Source organism: Condylura cristata, unplaced genomic scaffold, assembly GCF_000260355.1.
Source record: "Condylura cristata isolate star-nosed mole 26May11 unplaced genomic scaffold, ConCri1.0 scaffold00013, whole genome shotgun sequence".
Lineage (NCBI taxonomy): Eukaryota > Metazoa > Chordata > Mammalia > Eulipotyphla > Talpidae > Condylura > Condylura cristata.
The window spans coordinates 40,816,602-40,836,901 of NW_004567114.1; the positions used below are offsets into that span (position 1 = coordinate 40,816,602).

Consider the following 20,300-nt stretch of genomic DNA (forward strand, 5'->3'; position numbering starts at 1 on the left):
ACTTTCAGGTTTCAGATTGACTTTGTAAATGACAGCTTTCACAGTGACATTATGGTTTAAGTTGTTTAATTTTTAGTGCAGTCTTTACTAATAAAATGCCTCAATTCACAAATAATGTGAGTCACTTCTTAAAAGTGATGAATGCATGCTTCTCTCTGTTCATCTACCCATTCAATCATTTAACAACAAAACAAAAGTTACTTTTTATGAGCCAAACATTGTCTTCTGTGCTAATAATACAACATTGTAAACAGAGAAAATACCTACCCTTACTGACTTTTTATTTCTAGTGGAGAAAGCATACAACCAATTCTGCTACCACCATAAACAACAACAAAATAACTAAACTCTACTGAAAGTTAAAGAGTGACAAGTACTGTGGGGGAAAAATGTACGGGGGGGGGGGAGAAATTATTCAAATGACAGAATGCTGTGATATTATTTACTCTTAATAAATGACTTAGAAATAAGCTGATATTGTTTAATGATAAAGCAAGAGAAGAAAGCATCCATGCACTATAAAATTACCTAAAAATGAAAATTAACTAAAAACTTTTTCTCTTTTCTCCATAATGGAAGGAGCAGGAAAAAGAAAGAAAGAAAAATCAAGAACTGAACAAATGTTACACTGATTGAAAACTAATTGCTTTCAAGTGATCTTAAAAAGCTAGAATTGATTTTTAATAAGTAACTTTCAAATATATTGCTAGATATTGAAATTCATGTTTCAGTTGTAAAATCTTGATATTTAAAAGTAAATATTCCTCTTTTATTGCATACATCTCTTTTATTTCACATTTTATTTTAGAATATAGATAAAAGGAGACATTTTCAGACAAACTATCAAATTTTGATGATAGAAAATCCAGAGATAAATTTAAGGAGACATATTACGTCTGAAGTACCAAATATATTTAGAAAGAAGGAAATCAACAAAACAAAAAACTAATTATTGCCTACATAAGACTAGTTAAGCCTTTCTTGTTAATGTTTAAATCATTAGTTTACATTTAGAATGTTTGGATCTTAAAACTTCTGTTGGTTTTATGAAAAGACAAGTCAACCAGGTCATTATATATTATTTAACAAGTCAAAGATTCATATCTTAATGATTTTTAACTGTTTAATAATAAGCAGGAAGCAAATAAGAATATTGGGTATAGATAGAAACAGAATATATACTTAAGTAGGTGATTATTTTTATTATATATACACAAATATTACAAAACATTTACTATTTTAAATAGTCAATCATGTTAGAAATGAGATTTCATTCAGATAATGTTTTGCATCAAAAATAATTTAATAAATATTTTAATACATGATAGCCCATACTAGTAAATGTCTTGAAATAATAATTATTTTATCTTATTTAATATGCAGAATAATTCTATATTAAAAATTACTGGTATCACCAATTTGTGTGAAGTAAGGTCATACAGCTTGAGTATGACCCTCAGCTCCTCTACTTATTAGCTTGTAATACTATTTATATATTTTCTGTATATCTCAATTTTCCAATTTGTAAAATGAGGATAGTAACATCTATTTCACAGGTTATTATGAGAATTAAAGGAATTAAAACATTAAGGTGATCTGAACAATATGTGTGCACATTAAGCACTCAATATTAAGTAAAACTACGATGGATTGGTATTTAATGTCACGGGTAAAAAGCTGGTTTGCAGTTGAACAAAGGCACAAAATTGGACACTTACCTTTAAATACTATATTTTTCCAAAGTACTATGTGTCCTACAGTGTTTGGATGATTGAAAAGTTGAGTTTCTGCAGAAGTAGAATGAAAATTGTGATATTACATCACAGATAATAGTTTAATAAATATTTTAATAAATGATAACCAATATTAAGAAATATCTGGAAACCTTATGAATTAAAATTCTATATCCAAATATAATTTTGCTTGGGGATTTTCTCATTGCTTGATTTTTCTTTTTAGTCTGAAAATTTATATTCAAATTGCTTCCAAAATCATTTCCTAGATAGCTACAAATGAAAGCAAATATAATAAGGAATTTAAATCATTAAATATATTTCACAAATATGGATATACAGAATGTCAAGCAATTAATATTTAGCCCTGGAATGTGTGTGTTTATCTTGTTTTTCCTCATTAAAGACTTACTTTAGCACTTGGTGTAGACTATGCACAACCGGCAGAGTTCAAAGTTCATAAATATTTACATTAATTTGCCCCAATTTATAGCTGTGGTAGTTTGGCCACAGGGGTGTCAGATTGGAAGTCTGCAGGAAACAGATCAAAGGATTGGGGATGGATTCCTCTGTAGCATCAGCAACACCAGCAATATCTCCAATTTCTATCTGCATCCTCTTCTCAGCTAATGTCTGGGAGGCCATGCAATGGCTACTGCTGCCTGCCACTGATACCTTGCTTCTTCCAAAAAACAAGTCCAGTTCCACTGCTTTATAGTATACACATGTAGCTGCCATCTGTAATTGTTTAAAACAAAGTTTGGAACAAAACCTGAACATGAAGTCCCTAGTTGTAATCAAATCCACATGAGCTTCTAAAGCTTTCAAATTTAAGACATCTCCCATTTCTTTCTTAGAAATTTGTGATATGCCACATATTTTCTTTAAATCTCCTAGGACCTTTTGTTGTCCACAGGTAATATAAAGACAAGCAAAAGCAATGATCATTAGCTCTTCCCTCTGAGATTGCTTTTCACACACTTGCTTGAATATATTATTTGTTCTAGCAATGCTATTTGGGGGAGGTTGATTCTATCAGTCATGGTAGTGATTTCCTTAAATTCAGTCATCATTGTATGATTAGAACTACTCATTGTTCTCTGATATTGGTACTTAGAATTACTCAATTCATCAAAGCTTGCAATCATGGCAGACAAATCTCCATCACTCAGAAGAGTACTCTGAGAATCTTCAATTTTAGATGGATCTTTTGGTGCTTTATCAATGTTGAAAGTTCTCCAGTCAGATCCCACATCAATAATATAGTCACCTAAAACCAGATAACATTAGCTCCATAGTCTTCCACTAAAATTGCATCTGGGTGGTTTGGACAAGTGACTGTTGGAAGAGTTTCTAAACAGTTGGTAGAAGCCATCTGCATAGCCACTGCAATTTCAGCAAGAAGCAACAGCAGACACAATGAAGAGATTGTGACCCATTTCTTGATTTTAAAAATATGAAATGATATTTCATCAGTTTTAGATACCTCTGTCTTTATTATATTATCATACATTTCATCTTTAAGAAAATGGATTCAAGGTTCTAATATTTTTATAGAAATAAAAAGAAATTAAAATTATAGTATGCATTTATTAGTATTATTATGTTCTCTTCACTTATAAATACTGAGCCCTAAATGAAATAAACATTAATATAAAGTATAATCTTTTGCTTATCAAGGTTTTATTTCATTTTTGCCCTAGTTTGTGTTATATAGTTTGTGTTAAGCTTGTCATTACTAGTAACCTTCAAGGGGTATGACTGTTGGAGGAATATATAAACAACATACCTGTATCTCCATTTTTCCACCATTCTCTTCCACAGATGTAAGACACTCCTCAAATTTCTTCCTGATACATATTCCTTGATATTTTTTAATTTTGACTTTACAAATTTCTGGTTCTCAAAAATAAATAAAGTATAATTCTGGAAAAAATAGTGTCCACCCTTGGATAATAGATGAACTTCTAAAGATTGATGTGTTTCTTGATGTCTTTTTCTCTAGTAACAGCTTTGAAAAATGTCTACCTTAAAAAGTCAAGAAAGGCTACTTTCCATAGTCTCACCAATTTATCTAGTAGTTACAAAAGACTTCTAATTTTGTCCTTTTATACATGTGATTTTTCAACCCTCCTGTGTCCTGTTGGGTCACAAGAAGAAATAACATTCTATTAAAATTCAGAGCATTAACTTATTTGAAAGCGGTCACTTGAAGATTCTTATTATTAAAATCTTCAGAATATACCAGATTTATTTACTCTAAAGAGTGACTTTTGATGTTGCACTCATATTCTCTTCTCTCTCTCTTTTTCTCTCTCTCTCTGGCAGAAGGAGGTGAAGAAAAGTCATAATTTTAACTTTATTTGATGCCAAAAAGACCCCTCTAGCCCTTATCTTTAAACTTTATTCTGATCTATATCGCCAGAGAAAACACTCAAAATCGTGCATATATTCCAACTCCTATTTTTCTTTATTTCATTAACTCTCTAGAATCAGTCAGCAAATGCTACCAATTTGTTCTTCTCATCCTTTTGCATTGATTTACATACCCTTTGCTCTCTTGACATGAAAAACAAATGAGATTTCTAGAAAAGAAATCTCACTTGCTTCAAAATGAAAAAAAGAGAGAAAATGCAATGTAAAGACCACAGGTGGAGGTCAGTGAAACAGGTAGTCCAGGCTAAAAGAAATTCCAATATCTAGGGAAACTCAAAATGAGTGTCCTCTCATTAAGGTGTTTTGCCTTTCTTCTCATTGACATTGGAGACCACAAGATAGGTAACAGGAGATGGCCGCCATCAAGAGGATCACAGACTTACCCCAGGGAGACCAGACTGCCTTGTTATGATTTGAGAGATCAGCTAAATTTACATGGACACTCTCCCTTCACTCTTTTTGTTTTTACTATGCTTCATCCCTGGGGAGGAAAAGCAAAGGAAAGAGAAGGTTGAGAGAAGTATACCAAATATACTCACCCATATTGTGAGTGACATGTTGTGGTCTCCCTGAACATGTAATAGGAGAAGGATAGAATTTTCATAACTGAATATAGCAGTTTTAATAAACCAAAGTGTATAACAATGTCTGGTATCAGACTGAGATTTCAAAAATTATCTTAGTCCTAGCCCAAATGATAGTAAAAGAAAAAAGAAAAGTGGGTAACAATTATGATCCTTTGCTGTTTATGCCTGACTGAGATGAAGCTCTTTATGGAACATAGCACATAATTTACAGAAGTATAGCATAAATGAAGTGATTTCACCATCAAGTGGAAGCTGACTCATGATCCACACAGGATACTTGAAATGACACAATATGATAGATGGACACCCTATCTCTAAGGATAACAGCTATTTGCAAGCAATTCTAAACTACCAATTAAACATAGCCTTTATATCAATTCCCCTCAGGATCATAGAGCCTGGTTTACCTCTCACTGACTAATTAAGAAGTGAATACCAGGAAATTAGCATGCCTGAAAACACATGCTAATTTCTGCTGAGCTTTTAGAATTAGAACACCAAGGGTGAACTGGATCTTGTGTAATATTTGCTTATATTTGGGAAAGTGCTCATCTTTAAGATGTTTTTTCCCTGTTACATTGACAAAGGTGAGTCACAATGCAGTGAGAGATAATAGTGACTTTAAATGAGCCATAAAGCCACTCTATTGACTAAAACTAATTACTTGGCATCAGTGGTGCCCATGATAACAGAGCGCTCAATTAGTAAAACAGAGAAAAAAATAGAATTATGTGACTTTGCCTTCAGTTTAAGCTTAAAAAACTATCCATTGTTTATCTATTAAAAAAATTGATACCAACGTTGACACTGTGGATTGAATAATGACTCATTAACCCCTTGCCAACCAAAATTGTTAAAGACTTTGCAATGCTCTAAGAAACTTCATGATACTTTCAAAGGGGTAATTTTGTTAAATATAGGAAGAAAATGAAAATAAAGCATTGAAACACTAGAATACATGTGTGAGATTTCTCATACTGAAAAAGGGATAAACTTCACAATGTGAGGAGAAAATCTTTGGCACCAGATTACAAAATATTTATTATTTAATATTGGATGGCAAAGAGGTGTATTGTAAATTTAAGAGAACCTATATAATTCTAGTGATTGACCATGGAATTCTTTGGGCACAAATTTTTTCTTCATAATCATTAATATAAGAATCTGAAAGCAAACGTACCACCATCATTGGCAATTACAAGTGCCAAATTATTAAGTGTATTAACGATTTTAGGCTATTGGAGTTCCACTTAATGCACTAGAGTAGCAATTTACTAAATGGACTCAAGTGGCCAGAAAGATCTAATGCACCTGCCAAGGTAAGCACTAAATCACTTAATTTCCATTTGGATCATCGGTATATTTAAGGAGAGCAGAATTAAGGGAGTTAAAAATTATGCTTGTGAGAAATGAGAAAGAGAAAAATACACCATAACATCAGCAATGAAAGAGTTGCATTTTCTTGAAAAATCACAGGTTTTAAAAGATCTCTTTTTAGAATATTAAATTTATTAACCATACAGTGACAAACTATAGCCAACAAAATCAGTTTCCTTTGAATAATAAAAATTCAAACTAGGAACTCTTAAGTACAAATGATAAACACTGGAATATAAAGCTACTGGAAAGTATAAGAAAAATCAACCACTCAAGAGTAGAGAGCTAAACTTTCAAGGTTATTCAATTAACAAGTAAAATATACACTGGAGCTTTTAAAGCAAATATTAACTTAGATGGAGACTGTAAATATATAAATATATGTATAGATATTTTAAACATTCTGTTTTTTTTTTAAATTAAATTAGATTTCAAAGAGAACACCATAAAAAAAAATTCTTAATACCAAGTGCCGTTCTTGGTTCCCTTCAACAATAAATGGAAATGAGTGTGAGAAGGAGGATATAATTTGTCAACAAATTTAGGTGGGCAACGATCTTGTGTCTGAAAGACCAATATCCTGCTTTTAGGCAGAGGGCAGGGGTATTTCACTACTGTTTGAAGGGAGAAGCAGGGCGAAAATGTTAGCTTCCATTCTCACAACCCAAGCATCTGGCGGTTTGGGCTGACACCAGCCTTGCTTTCCCTATTACTTGGTGGCCAGTAATTCAAATGTTGTCTCCCTACTGATGAAGCAGATCAATGAAGTACACTACTAAGGGGAGCAGTGGTTGGGTCAGGAGAGGTCTGCTGGCACCAGGTGGATCACCTCCGGGGCAGGCTGGGATTGAATGCATGTGGCTTTAGCTTCTTAGTGCTGTGCTTTAACCCACTGCGCCACCAGGGAGGGCCAAGTTTTGTCTCTTTTTACTACTGACTGGCACCCTTATTCACATACATAAGCACCTACTAGGTGCCAGAATCTGTTCTTGACACATGGTAGTAAACATATAGTCTGAAATGAGTGAATTCAACAGATATGAGTATCTGTTAAATATACATGGAATATTTATCTTTGTTGTAGGAAGGATGATCAACAACAACAACAACAAAAGAATTAAATTATGTAATATGGCCCTCCCTGGTGGCGCAGAGGGTTAAAGCACAGCATTGAAAAGCTAAAGCCACTTCCGCATGAGTTCGATCCCCGCCTGCCCCGGAGGTGACCACTGGCGTGGCAGACCTCTCCTAACCGGCCCGCTGCTCCCCTCAGCAGTGTACTTCGTCATTCTGCCTGTTCTGCTCCCCACTCTGTCTCTGGTGAAACCTCTCACCGCCCCTGAGCCTCTGCCCTGTACCCCATCTCTGTATGCATAAATAAATAAATCTTTAAAAAATATGTAATATTAGATGATGCATATAATGATGCATATCTCTCAGGGATAAATCCAAATTTTTCACATTTATGAGTCACTTTATCATTTCAGAAAAGTTAGGAATTCTAGGTCATCATGAATTTCTGTGTTGTTCCTCTAGACCAGTAAACATGAACTACACTTTAGCAGAAGTTATCTTCTACACTTTGAACCACCTCAGATTATATTTAATAATGTTATCAAGCACAGTTCTTTAAAAAGGACCAAAGCATTTGCTAAGCAATTGAAAACTTGCTATGCAATTGATCTCAAATACATGCCCTTCTTTAAGCTTCTATTAACATTACGACACCTCGGTTCCCCAGAAATAACATTAAACATTTAGAAAGTCATTTTCTTTTCAACCTTCTCTGGTCCCTAAAAACTCTAGAATCTTCAGAATGACAAGTGCTTTGGTATGCTAATGAATGACTCAGCAAATCACAGAAGGGCTTCTTAGATCTCTGATCAGAACCTAACTTTTGTTTTCTTTTCCACAGGGACTGAATTAAAAGAAAACTTCCATAACTATTGTCTCTTTAAAGTTGTCTCTTTAACAGCTCTCTAGTTAGAATAATCTGATCTTAAACTATCCCATCTACTTCAACATTCCAGATTTCCAAGGAAAATTTGGCACATAAGTTATTTGATATCAATTCAGTTTCACAGTATCACCAATCAAGTATACAGCAGTCAATTCCACCTACAACAGTATTGATTATTTTTTATAAAATGCAAATATATTTTATTATTAATAGAAATTATTGATATTTAATTATCATCCCAAAATTGAGAAAATTAACTAGTGTTTCTTTTTTGCACTTAAGTAAAGGATACATATTTAATACACTACTTAAAAATAATTTGAAGCTTGCCTGTTCCATATATATGAGTATAATTATTAGCATATTTAGGAACTGAGACAGCATTATTTTAGGAAATATTGGAGGCCTTTTTTTTAATTGCCTCCCAAAAGTAATAGAGTTCAATTTTTAAACAAAAACACATTATTCAAACTATCTCTCATTTGTGCCACTGTGAAATAAAGACAACCTCTTTCCTAGAATTATCATAGATAATAATCTACTCTGATAACACTTCTCAATCAGATCAGTGATAAAATTCAAAATATGGATTTCGATTTTTTTCCCTGACTAGTTTCTAAAAGGTCTGGAATCTTCAAAGTCATAAGAGTGCTTTGGTATGCTGATGTTATGACCCCAGGCTAGGGGAATCCTGGATAACTCTAAAATGTTCCTGGGCACCAAAAGATCAAGTTTTGATTAGACTTCAAAAGTTCAGCATCCTCCTCCTATCTCTAGGGAGACAATAAGGCTTAGTGACTCATTCAGTCCCTAATGATCAATAATTTGTATGACAAGATGACAGAGGGCAATGAAAAAAATAGTCCCAAGAGGGACTTTATTATGCTGAACACAAACTGAACACACTGGAAAGGCCACCCTGATTCTCCCAAAGTACCTCAGTACAAAGTGACATTTTTCTTAGCCACGGAGGCAGCCAGAGCTGACAGGAACCGTGCTAACCGCCAGGAGGCTTCACTCTCAACCCAGAGCGCTTCCGAAGAAGGGGGCAGGGTGTCCTCCAAGCCTATTTGCACGCAGGTCTTTGGTGGCTCAAGGAGTTCAGTGGTCTGAGGGGGCCCTCTTCGGAGAGTGGGCGAGGATGTGGTTGGAGAATAGCGGGGCCAGAGGCAGGCTGGTGCGATGAGAGCCAGTCTGAAGGGGCTCTGATCTCTGGGCTCAAGCCTTGCTTTTTAAAGATTTTTTGGTGCTCATTTGGGGTTTTCTGCTCTCTAGTGATAAGCTACAGGTTGACTGTGGCCTTATCAGTCCTTGCAGGTGTGTGGGAGTCCCACAGCTGTTACTTAGTTTACATCAAGTTCCAGGTTACTTAAAACAAGCTCTTTACATCATTTTCTCCAATTTACATCAAAACGAATTGTTTACAACTTATGTTCCTAACAGCTTAATAACTCCAGACTACATAAGAAGACTTTTATTAAAATGCTTAACCGAGGGGATCCAGAACTCTTGTGTGTGCTAGGGTTGTGACACAGTACCACAGTCCAAGGATAGATAATATTGTCCTTGGACTCTCCCTGATCCATTACAAGCCACCAAATGTTGTGGGAAGAAGATCAGGGTGAGGTCAGGGTGGAGTGCGGTGGGGGGCACTAGTGTTGAAAGAATTCACCAGAAACAGAATGGAGAACACAAAAGGTGGATTTACTGAAATGCTCTGCTATGAGAAGCAGCAGCGTCTCTCTTTTAAACTGATTTCCCAGGCTTCCTAGTTTGGGTGCTAGTTATCTTGCCGAGGTGTCTGTTTGAGGGCTCTGGCCTTTGCACAGAAACATGTTTCTGCAATCCTGGAGCTGGGCTGAATTTTCTGGTCAAAGCACTCAGTCTTATGGCCTAGTCCCCCAGTAACCTGATCAAGTCCCTCATCTTTTCAAGCTTCCCAACCTGCTTGTGGGGCCAGGAGTGGAGGCTTAGTTTTTAATCTTACAAAGTGTACCCTGACAGTATCCTTTACAGTAAGTTGCTGATAAGTGCAGCATTTCGTGAATTCTGCAAGCCTTTTAAGAAAATGATCAGGGTGAGGAATAAAAGGGTGAGGAATGTTGAGAAGCCCTGATTTGCAACCAAGCTGCATAGTAGTAGATGGTATCTAAAGTGAAGGCAGTGCTATTGGGAATGAGCCCTTCAAACAATAGATTTTTATACTAACTCCATAGAGTTGGTATCGAAACAAGAGCTGAACAATTGGTTGTAGGTGGATTGTGAGACATTAATGATAACTGTTATCATTACAAGAGTAATAACTTCAAAAAACAGGAGTTTAGACAAATGTAGGAACTTGGGCCTGTGCCTTGTCTATCCCTATCTTGCATCCAGAGGATGAGGAGGGAACTAATAAGGCAAGGAACCTCTCAGGGCAAAGTCCTGGCCTGAGGAAATACATCAAGTTCCAGGTTACTTAAAACAAGCTCTTTACATCATTTTCTCCAATTTACATCAAAACGAATTGTTTACAACTTATGTTCCTAATAGCTTAATAACTCCAGACAGCATGTTCAGACATGTTCTAGACAATATGCTGAGATTATCATCGATACTCAGACCTCTGCACTCTGGCTCTGATCTATAAAGGGCAGCTGGCCTGAGAGCTTATATCTCTCACACCTGCTTAGATGTTCTCTACTTGCTGGCCTGCCCTTTGATTTCTATCTTCTGCACTTCTCTCAATAAAAGTGAGCCAGCCTCTGGCTGGCGACTGCGCCTGGAGTGCTTCCCTCAAGGGACTATCCCAGTGCAGACCTTCTATTCTGGGCACTCCAAAACTGCTTGGACTTTATATTGAGTAACCATTTTTGCATCCTGAGCCAGGCATCCTAACACCGTAAAGCAGCAGTTCGTGAGCACCCTCTAAGGAACTCAGGTCCTGGAAACTGAAAAGGACTTCCAGTTTCATTCGGGTGAGGCACACAGCCTGCAGAAGGATGCTTCCCACGCCTGTAGTGAGGTCAAATCCAGAATCTCACCTGGAGGTTTTTCCTCTTTTTGTTTAAATCTTACTCATGTTTGCTTCAGTCCGGTTTCCCCTGTTCTTACTAAACATTTTTCTTTCCTTCCAGGTCCTTAAAGAGGCCATAAAAAGAAGAGCATGGGGGCCCCTCCCTGGTGGCTCAGTGGGTTAAAGCACAGCACTAAGAAGCTAAAGCCACTTCAGCATGAGCTTGATCCTGCCCTGGAGGTGACCACATGGCACAGCAGACCTCTCCTGACCCGCCTGCTGCTCCCCTCAGCAATGTACTTTTATCAGTTAACCTGTTCTGCTCCCCGCTCAGTCTCTGGTGAATCCTCTCACTGCCCCTGCACCTCTGGCCTGTACCCCTGTATGCGTAAATAAATAAATCTTAAAAAGAAGAAGAAGAAGAAAGGCATAGTTCAGATAGTTAAACACCATTAGATAGCTGCTGTTTCGTGTTCCATGATCTGAACACCTAGTAACCATAGCGAGTTAGGGGATCAGCCCATCCACCAATCCAGGGCATCCTATGAGAGAGTTGGCCTCTGAAGATGAAGGCACATAGGCCACCTAGAAGCCCGTTGGCAGAAGCAGTAAGGGCTGACCTCCCAGCAATGCAGGAGTTCCCTCTTGCTCTCCACAGGAGTGAACCACTGTGGAGACACTGAGTGAGGCAAATGGCCTCTTGTGACTGCCAGGGAAGGTGTCCCTCAGTGAGCACCAGGCAAGATCCAATATAAATTCCCCACCCCAGCCTGGCAACCCCTGTTAAGGCTATTCAGTTGACTTCCCTGCTAAGTTTCTCTCCTTCACTACTTTCTTTTTCCTTTCTAACTGGGAAACTTACCGACTAAGGAGGAAAAACAATGTAAGATGTAACTAAGACATGTAAAAGCAGGGGTGTAAGGCAACTAAAAGTCAGCCTGATAAACTGCACCTAATTATTAGACAACATCGTCCACAGTAACCAAACGGAGAAAGTTTAGATCTTGAACTGGGAAAAAAATAGTCCTTTTTTTTTTTTAAAGATTTATTTATTTGTGCATACAGAACTGGGGTACAGTCCCTTTTTTTTTTTTAAAGATTTATTTGTGCATACAGAACTGGGGTACAGGCCAGAGGCTCAGGGGCGGTGAGAGGCTTCACCAGAGACAGAATGGGGAACAGAACAGGCAAATCGACAAAGTACACTACTGAGGGGAGCAGCGGGCGGGTCAGGAGAGGTCTGCCGCGCCATGTGGTCACCTCCGGGGCAGGCGGGGATGGAACTCATGCAGAAGTGACTTTAGCTTCTTAGTGCAGTGCTTTAACCCACTGCGCCACCAGGGAGGGTCCTAGACTAAGGCCCTTTCAAGGGGGTAAAACAGTATTACACCCAGAGGCCTCTGCACTCCCAACACTGCCTACCCCTTTACTGCTACAACAGTACTGCTACAACTGCTTCTGTGACAGAAGCAGAAGTGCCTCCCCCACTAGACTTTAAAGCCCTGATACAATGATGTTTTACAGAAGGGCAACAAGTAGGGAGAGAAATATTTTGCACCTTTCCTGTCATTAGAGGAGGGGGCCAGGGTTCCCGGGTGAAAACTTACCATTCACTAGAAGAAACAAGAATGAAAAGGACTTTCAGAGTTCCTTCACCAAGGAACTTTTTAAAGATTTATTTATTCATACAGAACTTGGGTACAAGTCAGAGGTGCAGGGAGAGTAAGAGGTTTTACCAGAGACAGACTAGGGAGCAGAAAATGCAGATCAAGGAGGTACACTGCTGAGGGGAGCAGCGGGAGGGTCAGGAGAGATCTGCTGTACCACGTGGATCACCTCTGGGCCCAGGGTCGAACTCACACTGAAGCAGCTGCAGCTAGCTTACAGTGCTGTGTCCTAACCCAATGCAACCAGGGAGGGCCCATGGAAGGCCCTTTTTAACACAGTACTAACCACAACCACCGCTTATATAGTGTATGGATTCAGGAATTTCAAGATACTGCAACTGTCATATCTGTGGAAAATTTAAGTAATGGAAATTCCATAGACAGAAATGTGATAACTGGAAAGGTCCTTATGCTATCCCCCAAGCTCAGGTGCAACTGCAAAGACAGGTATTTGCTCACACCACTTAGGCTGCTGTGACAATAAGTGGAAGGTCCTGAAACTAACACTTCTTCCAGCTCTTTTGCTAGAATCAGACAAAAGCCTGGGGCACCCTACAGATTTTGTTAACCAGCTTTAAGATGCCATTTCTCGACAAATTGATAATCCCCTAGTGACAGATGGATTGTGAAAATGCAAATAGTGATTGTCAAAAGGTACTTGCCACCCTACAGGGAACAAATGCTAATAACAGCAGCCATGATAAATGACTGCCAAAATATAGGCACAGAAACCCACAAGTACCAAATACTTGTTGTTGCCACAAAAACATTTTAAATGTGAAACAGGAGGCCATTTTCAAAAACAATGTCAAGTTAAATTAATCTTCAAAGCAAAACCAAAACAAAATGTCCACTAACTAAAAAGGGTTTGCATTGGACCAATCAGTGTAGATCCATACTTGAGATCCAGGAAAACCCTCTTTTGGGAAATGGAAAAAGGGGCACCAACTCTCATTTCCTGTCAAAAACAGGGAGTCAGACTTAGAACATCCACACCCAAGTATGGGAGCTGCTGATAAAGATCAAACCATTTTTGGAAATCAAGTCACAAAATTAATCTGCTATACCAGGAAGTGCTGTTTTAGACTTATACATTAGACAAGTAATGAATTAGATGAGGCCAGCCAGGTCAAATCATCGCTACTGACACCTGGGGACCTTTGCTCATGGGATACGTAGGATTAGCTTTGGGGAAGTCAAATCTTTTCAACCTGGAGAATCCAGATATTGCCAGGACTGGTTGATTCTAATCAACAAACTTGATGGTGACCAGCTTTGGGTAGCATATTAATTCATCTAATACCCAATATGCTCAATTATTGTTAATACCCTTTACAATTTCTAAACACTAAGATTTTTAAGATTTGGGTAGTATTGCGGTTTGGGGATCACAAAAGTATACACTGAAAGGCCTTACTCTTATTCTTATTATAAGTGAACTCCCCATAACTGAACTTCTTGACACTGGGGATCGATATTACAATCATAGCAACTAAAGATTAGCATCCCTCTTGGGTTCATGCTCCTCCTTTTTAACCATTTCAGACCTGGGAGGAACACTGACCTCATGACAAAGCAAAAATCCTTTAGAATGTATTGGGTCAGTGGGACAGACCTATATAATCTTGCCTTTTGCCTTAGCTACCCCAATTAAACTCTGGGGTCAAGATCTACTGACTCAATAGAACATCTATATTTGTACTTCTTCAAATTTTTCTTAATGGCCACTGACATTCTCTACCACTCCAGCAGTGATGGCCACCACCTGGGGGGAGCGTGGAGCAGTGACCTTTAGAAGGGGAGAAATTTCATCAGACTACTATCACTGATTCAAGAACATTGGGAAGCTGGCCACATAGAGCCCTCTTGGAACCCATGAGAATGCTCCCCCTTTTTTTTTGTGTCCTCAAGAAATGGGGCAAATAGAAGCTACTGGATGATCTTAGGCAAGTTAATGTTCATATAATTGCAAGGGGGAGGGGTTACAACACGGACCCTCTAACCCAGCCCTTATCCCATGAATGTATCACATCTTTTAATTATAAATTTTTTTAAGGATTTAAATTATTTTTTATTCATACAGAGCTGAGGTGCAGGCTAGAGGTGCTGAGGGGTATGAGGAATCACCAGAGACAGTATGGGGAACAGAATGGGTGGATCTACTGAAATACACTGCTGAGGGGAGCAGTGGGTAAGATAAGTGAGATCTGCTGTGTCAGGTGGGTCAGCTCCCTGGCCCGGGATGGAATTCATGCTACAGTGGCTGTGGATAGCTTCAAAGTGCAAAAAAAGAAAATTGCCTTCTCTCTACTGAGAGCCCCTCTCAAACGATACCTGTGGAAAGTCCTGCCACAGGGCAAAGTCAATGGTCCAAATATTTGTCAAACTTCTGGATTGTGCCTTACATCCTATTGGTGAGGCATTCCCTGATGCCAAACTTATCACTACATGAATGATCTCCTTCACACTAATCCTGACACTTTATCTCATTTATATACATTTACTAAAGTATACCTTCCAGATGGGGCAACAGCCAACCCCTAAAAAGTTTCAAAAGAGTGAACCTTGGAAATATCTTGGGTACATTATGATACAAAGAGGCATTCCGGGCCCTCCCTGGTGGTGCGATGGTTTTGGACACAGCACTGCAAGCTAGCTGCAGCCGCTTCAGTCTGAGTTCGATCCCCAGTAGCAGACCTCTGCTGATCTGCTCCCTGCTCCCCTCAGCAGTGCAACTCCTCTATCTGCCTGTTCTGCTCCCCACTCTGTTTCTGGTGAAGCCTCTCACTGACCCTGCACTTCTGGCTTGTACCCCAGTTCTGTATGCATAAATAAATCTTTTTTTTAAAAAAAAAGAAACTTAGGAAAAAAAGGCATTTACCCTCAACAACTCTCTGACGCTTAATGGTTTGCAAAAACTACTTAACTTTAATTGGCTGTGTCCCTCCATGGGAATCCCCCCTATCAGTTAAGATATTTATTTGATACACATAAAAGGGACCCCAACTTATCCTTTCCCATGCCAAAAATGAACAAATGATAAATGTTTACTCATCAGTCTCACATAGACAAACCTGTTCACCTTATCATTTTTATCATTCTGAACAACTCTCACGGCCCAACCAAACTGATGCGTCCAGCTTCATCCTCGTGTAACAGGAAGTGAATGGCAATTTCAAACTCATCACCACAAGACAAATTTTTTTATACCACCAGATGGAATTATACTTTGCCTTGCTAGAACAATGATGTCTCAGATGCCAGATGCTTCCTGGGAAAGAGATAGCATTAAGCCTGCCCTAACCTTGAGGGGGTCCAAATTTGTCGATTGCTTTGGGTTTATTATTACCCCCGTGGTAAAGCATTTCAAGACCTCCAGTTTACTTCCTCTTTCTTTAACTACTGTCATCTCCCAGACGCCCATCTCAGGTGCTCTCACGTCTTCATAGACAAATCTGGAAAGACTGAAAAAGGGTCTGTCACGTGAAGAGATCAGGAAAAGTGGACACATTTTACTACTTCAAGGCATAGCTCCACTCTGCTAGCTGAATTGCCTACTCTTGACATCTCCCCAAATGACCTCTAACTACAGTAGCAGGCTCCACCTAGTGGCTAACAACACACAGGTTATTGGTATCGCTCTCCATGATGCCAATGAGCAACACCTTTTTCATATGTACTGAAAACAGGCCCTAATTCAAAGCCACTGTAGCCCTCTATTCATAAATCATAACAGATCTCATTCTGCTTTACTTTCCCTATTTCTAAAGGAAATGAATGGATGGAGAAAGTGATTATGGTCACTAATTACTTCCAGGGTGGGTAGAGCCCATTAATTTTTTGATCAAGGTGCATAAGCCTACACTAAGTCTCTTAGTATTTCTTTAAAGCAGGTCCAGAAAATTATCAGAGCCTGTCCAGACTTCCAGTATGCACTTCAAGTCCCTTCAATAAAAAAAAAAAAAAAAAAAAACCTAGAGGATTTAAAAGCAATAAAATTTGGCAGATGGATGTAACTCACTAGGACCCTGCTGGTCGTCTAACATACATCCATACATCAATACTTACTCTGGTTTGAACTACACCTCCATTCATACAGAGGAATCTGTTAAACAAGAAACTACTTTTCATCTGTATTTGAGATCTTGGGAACACCCTCACAGATAAAAATGGATAATGGGCCAGCTTAGATATCCAAGGCCTTTCAGTCATTGTTGCAATCATTAAACATGTCATCGGCATCCCCTATTACCCAGTGGGACAAGCTATATTTGAAATAGCCATAGCTTATTAAAAACACACTTTTAAAACAAAAAAGGGGAATCTAGAGAACAGCTTTTCCCCACAAAAACAAATATACAGCACTCTATTTACTTTAAACTTCTGCAATTGTAATTCTTCTAATAGGTGTTGAGTGGCATTTCATTTCTACCAAATCTGGACCAGGACCTGGGGGGTTGTACTGACATCCACTACAAGGGCCATGGTGGCCTCTTAGCCATGTTGAATTATTAATGATTCTGTTCTACTTCCCACAAGACCCCCATGGATATCAGCAAAAGCTGTCCACCCATACCATAAATTGGCATCAGGCCACCCCAGAACCCCAGCTGCTGACAATACAACTCCCTCCCAGGATAGAACAGATGGGCCAACAAAAGAATAACAAGGATCTGTTAACCTCCAATAAATGGTCTCCCGGACCAACCTGGGGAGATCTAGAAAGATTAGTCAATGAAGCTAAAGATATCTGAAGGATTACAGGGGTACCTGTAACCCCCGAAAACCTGTTCTTGTCAATGCAAGCCCAGATCACTATACATCTAAGGGCTTTAAGGAAAGATGTTTACTCCTTTTTTTAGTATTGTTATGCTCCTTCCACCTGCTGTAACACCACTTACTGGACACTTGTATTGATTACACCTATGATTAATCTTCTCACTTGGGAGGACCCAAAACCCCCACTATCCTCTAATGATACTATTTGTACTAGACGAAATTGGCTTCCTCCAGCAGGGTCATTAAAGAACTGTGGTTACATTTGTCACCAAGAGAGATATCAAGGCAGATGGAACCTATTTTTCTTACCTCTTACCTCTCTGATAATCACTGTATTCCTTTTCAAACTAAGTGGTATATAGATTTAAGTATGGATGGTACCAATTGCAGTAAAATAATTTAACACCATATTTTGTACAGGCTGCGGGACTAGGAGGTGCCTGCAGATCAGGGAAAAATCTCCCTACAACTTCATTAGGCCTTTCATGGCCATCTCAGAAAAGATAGTCTAGCTCTCAGAAATACAGCTACCAATGGTCCTACTACAACAAGAGGCACAAAATGCCACAGTAACTCAGATAACTTAGCCCACTGGCTAAGTCCAAAAAATTAGTTTACTGACCTAAATATCAGAATATAGCTTATAACGGGACTTGGTGTATTATTTCTTTTACTGTTTCTTTCAGTGCTGAAAGTCCTTTGCTATAGTTGTTCCAATGCACAGTACAAGCCAAAGCCTTGCTGATCCTCTTGTAAGGATCACAATACCGGCGCCCTCTTCTGGTAGCTCCTCCAAGCTCCTCTCCTGATTTCAACCTGTCTTGAGACAAAAAAAGGAGGATATATGGGAATGTGGATCTGTTTTTTGCATTGCCTTTCCATATCTTGCACCCAGAAATGAGCAGGGAACTAAGGTAACGGACCTCTCAGGGCAAAAGTCCTAGCATGAGGAAATACACACTGACAAGAGTGTGTTCAGATACAGCTGTAGATGATAGGCATGGATAACATCTACACTCAGACCCTTACACTGTGGCCCTGATCTTTCAGCCATGGCGGGTGCCAAGCAGATACATCTCCCCCACAAGCTCAGACATACTCTACCTGTTTGCTTGATCTTTGATTTCCCCTTCTGTGTTTCATTCAATAAAAGCAAGTCTACATCTGGCTGGGAACTACACCTCGAATTGATCCTCTCAAGGGAGTGTTACTGAGTAGTTCCTTTAGGCTTCTCAGTGCTCCAAAAAGTGCTTGGTCTTTGAGTAATCATTTTCTTATCATCCCATGCCAGACACCTTAATGTATCAGATAATCAAGCAAAACTTTAGGCAGATAGGAAAAAATAAACCCAAAATAAGTAAAAGGAAGAGAATAACATAGATATGTGGATAAATCAAAGAAACAAAATTTCTACTGAATACAATAAGAGGCATGAAGTTGTACTCCCAAAACCTATATAGTATTGTAGGCAAACGGGTTATCAATGAAAATTTAATTAAACAAGCAAATTCACATTTTTATGCAGTTAAAAAACAACTAAACAAACTAAAAAGTTTGCTTTCTTTAATCAAAGTTTGTAGTTGGTAATTAGACTTGGTGTATACAAGGGTGTAGCTGATTGCGAACATATCAAGTATCTAAAGAGGTGATTTCTCTATGTACCCATTGTAGCAAAGTCAAAGGAGAATAGTGACCCAAACCAAGATGGAATACAATAGTATGGTCAAATGACTTTCTCTTAACTCTCTCTAGTAGGAGTTTCCATACATTCACACTCCTTTCATCCTACCAAATTGCTGTGGGAGCAGTTTGCACAACAAAGACTGCAGTTAGAACAACTGAATTTTTTGAAATTTCAGCATCAATACTATATAAGGATAAATAATTAAATACTTAATTCTTATGTATTAATAAAAAAAGGACTTTGGGATTCCAGACTATAGTCAGCATGTATATTTCAGGCAAGATTTTATGCAAAATATAGAGCTTAATTGAGTCTATAAAAAAATTGAGTCTTAAAAAAAGTTGAATCTTAAGTGAGGGTAACCAAAGGACAGAAGGAGCATTTTATATGAAGAAACTAGAGTAGAAACAAACAAAGATTTGGAATAACAGAGGTTGGGACTAGGAACCTGAGTATTCTTTCTGACTTTCTGTAGTGAAAAACCCTGCAGGGTAGAAAAAACAAAAACAAAAACAAAAACAGGCTCCAAAAAGATGTAAAGGGGAAAATCAAAACATAGCCCCATAAAAAAATAAGCTAGAAAAAAAAAACCAAATTGTAAAACTCAAACTTTAAAAAGTCAAAATCAAAGAAAGTTCTTTCCATGGACTCAATCAAATTCCTAAAGCTAGAGGGTAAAACACATGGTTCCACATGTTTTCCTACCTCCGTTAGGCTTTGGGAAAGAAGGGGGGGATATTTAGCTAGAATAAATACCCAGAGAAGTTCAGGTCTTACTCATTATTTCAGGGTTTCCAGTGATCCTTTGGCCTGGGGTTTCCTGCAATAGAAGCTAAAAGAGCAAAACTCAAAATCTAAGTACACACTAGAGAGGGATATAACACCAAGGTATCAAAACCTGGTGGAACTGTCTCACGCAAAAGTATGCCAAAAGTGGCTGCCCACGAGAGGGAGGGTAACTTTAGGAGTTGGCTGGGAAACTTGGAATTTTTTTACTCTCTACCTATCCACACTAATTCTATTCAAAAATCTTCCACACTGTTAGTGCACAACAGAAGTTGCTTCCTTTGACTTTGTGCATA

The 20,300-nt window shown here is 38.4% G+C and overlaps 1 pseudogene; it reads right to left on the minus strand.

Moving 5' to 3' along the window:
* Positions 1–2,070: 2,070 nt before the first annotated feature.
* Positions 2,071–3,160, minus strand: LOC101635669 (annotated as a pseudogene).
* Positions 3,161–20,300: the final 17,140 nt, after the last annotated feature.